Genomic DNA, 6,000 nt, shown 5'->3' on the forward strand with positions numbered 1-6,000 from the left:
ATTATCCTTGACTCCTCTCTCTGATTCAACCCACATATTTAGTCCATCACTAAATCCTTTCGGTTCCACATTTACAACATCACTAAAACCTGCCCTTTCCTCCCTATCCAAATTGCTACCACGTTAATCCAATCACTTTTCCTACTTTGTCTTGATTACTGTATTGAGCCTTCATGTTGACCTCCCAGTCCCCGTCTCTCCCTACTCCAGGGCATACTTCACTCTGCTGCCCGGATCATTTTTCTATGAAAACATTCAGGACATGCTTCCCCACTCCTCAAAAACCTCCAGGGCTTGCCCATCCAACTCTGCAAACAGAAACTCTTTACCATTGGCTTTAAAGCACTCCATCACCTTGTCTCCTCCTACCTCACCCCTCTCGACTGTGAACTCATCATAGGCAGGGAACGTGTCTGTTTATTGTTGTACTGTACTTAGTACACTGCTCTGCACATAGTAAATGCTCAATAAATACGATCGACTGATTTGCTTCTCTCCTACTACCCAGTCCTCACGTGCCCCTCCTCTAATACTAACCTTCTCACTATACCTCAATCTCAACTATCTCACCACTGATCTCTGGCCCAAATCCTGCCCCTAACCTGGAATGCTCTCCCTCCTCATTACTCTCCCCACCTTCAAAGCCGTAATGAAGGCACATCTCCTCCCAGAGGCTTTCCCTGACTAAGCCCTCCTTTCCTCTTCTCCCACTCCCTTCTGTATCACCCCAACTTGCTCCCTTCATTCATCCTCCTCCCTGCCCCACAGCACTTATGTACATACCTGTCATTTATATATTTCTATTGATGTCTCTCTCCCCCTGTAAACTGTAAGCTCACTGGGGGCAGGGAATGTGTCTGCTTATTATATTATATTCTTCCAAGTACTTAGTACCACGCTCTGCACACAATAAGCACTCAATAAATAATGAATGACTGACAGAATTAATCGACAATCCCCATTCTGGATAAATTTATAATTTAACAGTACTCCATAACCACCCGCCCCCCCCCCCCCCTTTACAATTTCAAGTGCAATGGGTACCTGGACAGAATCCCTAGCTTTCATTCAATCGTATTAGGACTAAGCGCTTGGTAAAGTACAATACAACAACAATGGGCTCACGGTCTAAGGGGTGGCGGGGGGAGACAGACATCGATCCAAATACCTCAATAAGGACTGTGTATCATGCCTCGTGTTGCTTTTTGTTTGCTTTTTTAATATGTCGCACTTTGGATCTTCAACCGCAAAGAAATCGAGTAACATTCAGTATCCCCTAAGCTCTGGAACTTTAGCAAACAAAACTAACACCACTAAGAGCCGCCCGTTTGCTCCCTTTACTCTCCAGTAACTTGATTTCTTTGGACCTTACGAGGTCCCCAACCCATCTGAGCACGCCCCAGCTTGATGGAAGAACGGAATCTGGTGGAGTTGCTAAAATCCCAGCTGTGTGACTTAGGGTAAGTCACTTGACTTCTCTGTGCCACAGTTAACTCATCTGTAAAATGGGGATTAAGACTGTGAGCCCCTGGGACAACCTGATAACCCCGTATTTCCCCCAGGGCTTGAAACAGCGCTTGGCATAATGTAAGCGCTTAACAAATACCATCGTCATCATCAGAAAGGCCCAGATTCGGGAAACCCTCTGTTGTCCGGTGAACGTGAATGCTGGACCCCTTTTCCCCTGGAGACTCAGGGACCTTCCTCTCCCCACTGCACAACCTGGCCTGTGACCAACTTCACTGTGGGGTAAGCTTGGGTAAAATCATTCACTCAATAGTATTTATTGAGCGCTTACTATGTGCAGAGCAGATCAAAAGGGGGCCAGGGGGCCCAGAGGATACAGGTTTCCCGGGAGACGTGATGCGCCCCCACCTCCCACTTCTGTGGGACCTGTAGCCCGTTCCCTGGGTCCTTGGGGCGCTCAGTACAGTGCTCTGCACATAGTAAGCACTCAATAAACACGACTGAATGAATGGAGGAGTCTGGGGGATCCTCCCCTGAGGGGTCCCCCGGGACAGAAGAGGAGGGCAGAGCCTCTTCTGCTGGAGAAGCAGCATGGCTCAGTGGAAAGAGCCTGGGCTTGGGAGTCAGGGGTCATGGTTTCGACTCCTGACTCTGCCACTTGTCAGCTGTGTGACTGTGGGCAAGTCACTTCACTTCTCTGGGCCTCAGTTCCCTCATCTGTAAAATGGGGATTAACGGTGAGCCTCACGTGGGACAACCTGATGACCCTGTATCTACCCCAGTGCTTAGAACAGTGCTCTGCTCATAGTAAGTGCTTAACAAATACTGTAAGCCTGTCAAAGGGTAGGGACTGTCTCTATCTGTTACCGCGTTGTCCATTCCACGCGCTTAGTACAGTGCTCTGCACATAGTAAGCACTCAATAAATACTCTTGAATGAACAAATACCAACATTATTATTATCATCCCCGACTCTGGGGGAGAAGGCTCCTGGGACACGTGCCGCCCTTCAGGTGTAGAGCTGGGTTCTCTATGCCTCAGTGGCCTCACCTGGAAAATGGGGATTCAAACCGTGCGCCCCACGTGGGCCAACCTCCTTACCTGGTATCTACCCAGCGCTCAGGGCAGTGCTTGGCAGAGCCCGGGCTTGGGAGTCGGAGGTCATGGGTTCGAACCCCTGCTCTGCCACTTGGCAGCTGGGTGACTGTGGGCAAGTCACTTCACTTCTCTGGGCCTCAGTGACCTCATCTGGAAAATGGGGATAATAATAATAACGTTGGCATTTGTTAAGCGCTTACTATGTGCAGAGCACTGTTCTAAGCGCTGGGGTAGACACAGGGAATCAGGTTGTCCCCCATGGGGCTCACAGTCTTCACCCCCATTTCCCAGATGAGGTAACTGAGGCCCAGAGAAGTGAAGTGACTTGCCCACAGTCACCCAGCTGACAAGTGGCAGCGCTGGGATTCGAACTCATGACTTCTGACTCCAAAGCCAAGACTGGGCGCCTCAGGTGGGCCCACCTGATTCCCCCGGGGTCGATACACAGAGTAAGCGCTTAACACATACCAACATGATTATTATTAGCTAGTAAGCGCTTAACAAAAACTTTTGTTTTTCCTTTTCGAGGGCCCTGAGAATCCGCCCCCAAACGTTCCCCCGGGCTGGGGGCCGCAGGGCAGGAGGGCAGGTGCCCAGCCCGGTGGGGGGGGTCCTGGAGGGGGAGGGGGGAAGGGGCCTGAGCCACGTGACCCTCCCCCCGCCCCCCCAGGAGTCCCGGCCGTCCTGAGGGGGTGCGCCGGGGTCCGCTCACCTGCGTCCAGCCCGCCAACCGCCAGGCCGGGGCCCCAGGCCCGGGGCCGCCCTCCCTCAGGCCGCCGCCAGTCCTTCCCGCCGTCCGTCAGGCGCCCGGCCCCCCCCCGGCCGACGTCACTTCCGGCCCCTCGCCCGCCCTCCCCCAGGCCGCCGCCAGTCAGGCGCCCGGCCCGCCCCCGGCCGACGTCACTTCCGGCCCCTCGCCCGCCCCCCGCCCCCGACGGGAGGGGGCGCTGCCGCGGCGTCACGTGCGCCCCCGCCCTGGCAACCGTTGCCGGGCAACGGGGAGGGCGGGGCTGCGCGCCCCGCCGCCACTCATTCATTCGGTCGTATTTATTGAGCGCCGTGGGCGGAGCGCTGGACTAAGCGCTTGGAATATTCATGATAATAATGTCGGCAGTGGTTAAGCGCTCACTAGGTGCCGAGCACTGTTCTGCGCGCTGGGGTGGATACAGAGTCCTCAGCGTGGCTCAGTGGCAAGAGCCTGGGCTTGGGAGTCACAGGTCATGAGTTCGACTCCCGGCTCTGCCACTGGCAGCTGTGTGACTGTGGGCAAGTCACTTCACTTCTCTGGGCCTCAGTTACCTCATCTGTAAAATGGGGATTAACTGTGAGCTTCACATGGGACAACCTGATTATCCTGTATCTACCCCAGCGCTTAGAACAGTGCTATGCACATAGTAGGCGCTTAACAAATACCAAGACTATTATTACTATTAAGTCGGCCCCACATGAGGCTCACAGTCTTCATCCCCATTTTACAGAGGGAACTGAGCACTGGTCTAAGTGCTTGCAATAATAATAATAATGTTATTACACTCAATAAATATGAATGAATGAATGCACTTTTACGCTCACTCTCACCCACAGCACTTCCATACTTATCAGCCTATATACTCTATTTAAGGACTTCATGGACATTTCCATTTTTTCTTTCTCCCATAGTATAAAACTGGACAAATAGCCATCATGACACAATGACATAAACTGCAAGAGTAACAACGATGTTTCCTACCACACTCCTCAAAAACCTCCACAGAAACTCCACATCGAACAGTGAGTAGCCTATGCACTTTGATCTATCCACTTTAAGCACTTGAAATTCACCTCACCCGCAGCATTTAATAATAACAATAATAACAAGCGCTGGGATGAATACAAGCAAATCGGAGTGGACACAGTCCCTGTCCCAAATGGGGCTCACAGCCTCAATCCCTATTTACAGATGAGGGAACTGAGACACAGAGAAGTGAAGTGATTTGCCCAAGGTCACACAGCAGACAAGAGGCAGAGCTGGAATTAGAACCCATGACTCCCAGGGCTTTGCTCTATCCACTATGTCACACTGCTTCTCTACTAGGAGAGAGGGAGAGAGGCTTGTTCTCTCTTCCTGGGGAAACATATGTCATTATTATTATTTCCTAACTGACACCCTGTTTAGGGATGGACTAACACCCCTAACCTTTCCTCTCTACATATCGAATGTTCCCCGTTCTCCTTAGTAAGTGGCTCAGTTTCCTCATCTGTAAAATGGGGTTCCGATACCTGCTCTCCCCACTATATAGAGTGAGCAGGACTGAGATTTCATCTGACCTGATTAGTTTGTATACATCCCAGAGTTTAGACCAGGGCTTGGCACGTAATAAATGCTTAACAAATAGAATATGAATAATAATAATGATAATAACATCCTTTAGACTACAAGCTTGGGAATGTGTTGTATTGAACTCTTCCAAGAGCTTAGTACAGTGCCTGGAACATACTTAACAAATAGTATTATTATTATTATTATTCCAGTAAGCACTCAATCTTGTATCTAACCCAGCGCTTAGTACTGTCTTGTTTTATGCTGTCAAGTCATCTCCAACCCATAGCGACACCATAGATACATCTCTCCTAGAACACCCCACCTCGATCTGCAATCGTTCTGATAGTAGATCCATAGAGTTTTCTTGATGGCCTGCCACTCGCTAGCCACTACCCAAGCTAGGAATGGATTGGGTAAGGCCTCTGCTTGACTCTCCCTCCTATAGTCGAGACTGGTGGAGTACTGGAAACTCTCCAGGTGCCATCCAGGCAGCTTAGTAAAGTGCATAACACATAATAAATGCTTAACAAATGCCAGAAAAAAAATTCAATAATCAGTCCAAGGAAGTAAACCATCCTTCAGTTCCTCCAAACATGTAGTAAGGGCTTAACAAGTAGCACTAAAATAAATAAATGAATGAATAAATAAATAATACCATTGATTAATCTATCCTGGTACTTAGTACATTACTTAGCTTCTAGTAGGGCTCTCCAAATACCACAATTATTATTACTGTTATTATTACTAGCCCATCACATACACTGTTCTGTGAATTTATCCAAACCCCCCTGGAACATACCGATACTTTGCCAGATCTTGTGGGACGAAGTTCCTTAAGCTGACCACTTCCTGGGAATGAGGTTTTCTTGCGGATTGTCTGGAGTTTGAATCCTAGGGTCTTCCTCTCCCTTGGCATCTCCTCCCACAAGAACTGTAGGTTTAGGGGTGAAAGACAAATCCACGGTCATATTCCTCCCATCCACACCCTTCATCGTTTTGAAGATTTCAAGCAAATTCATTCTCTTCACCATCATCAAAGGTATTTATCGAGAGCTTACCGTGTGCGGAGCACTGTATTGAGCACTTGGGAGATTGCAATTCAACAGAGTTGGCAGATACATTCCCTGCCCACAG

The 6,000-nt window shown here is 49.6% G+C and overlaps 1 protein-coding gene across 5 annotated transcripts in view; it reads right to left on the reverse strand.

The window, feature by feature from the left end:
• Positions 1–5,797, reverse strand: part of FAM234A (family with sequence similarity 234 member A) — a 29,782-nt gene extending 23,985 nt beyond the window's left edge. For 2 of the 5 annotated variants that reach the window (XM_029049260.2, XM_029049259.2), the window contains exon 1: positions 5,666–5,797. The gene's annotated coding sequence lies outside the window, so the exon portion shown is untranslated. Of the gene's footprint in view, positions 1–3,276; positions 3,360–5,665 lie in introns of those variants that run through there. The other 3 variants (XM_029049261.2, XM_029049256.2, XM_029049258.2) reach the window with 2 other exon arrangements.
• Positions 5,798–6,000: the final 203 nt, after the last annotated feature.

The sequence above is a fragment of the Ornithorhynchus anatinus genome, chromosome 21, assembly GCF_004115215.2.
Source record: "Ornithorhynchus anatinus isolate Pmale09 chromosome 21, mOrnAna1.pri.v4, whole genome shotgun sequence".
Taxonomy (NCBI): domain Eukaryota; kingdom Metazoa; phylum Chordata; class Mammalia; order Monotremata; family Ornithorhynchidae; genus Ornithorhynchus; species Ornithorhynchus anatinus.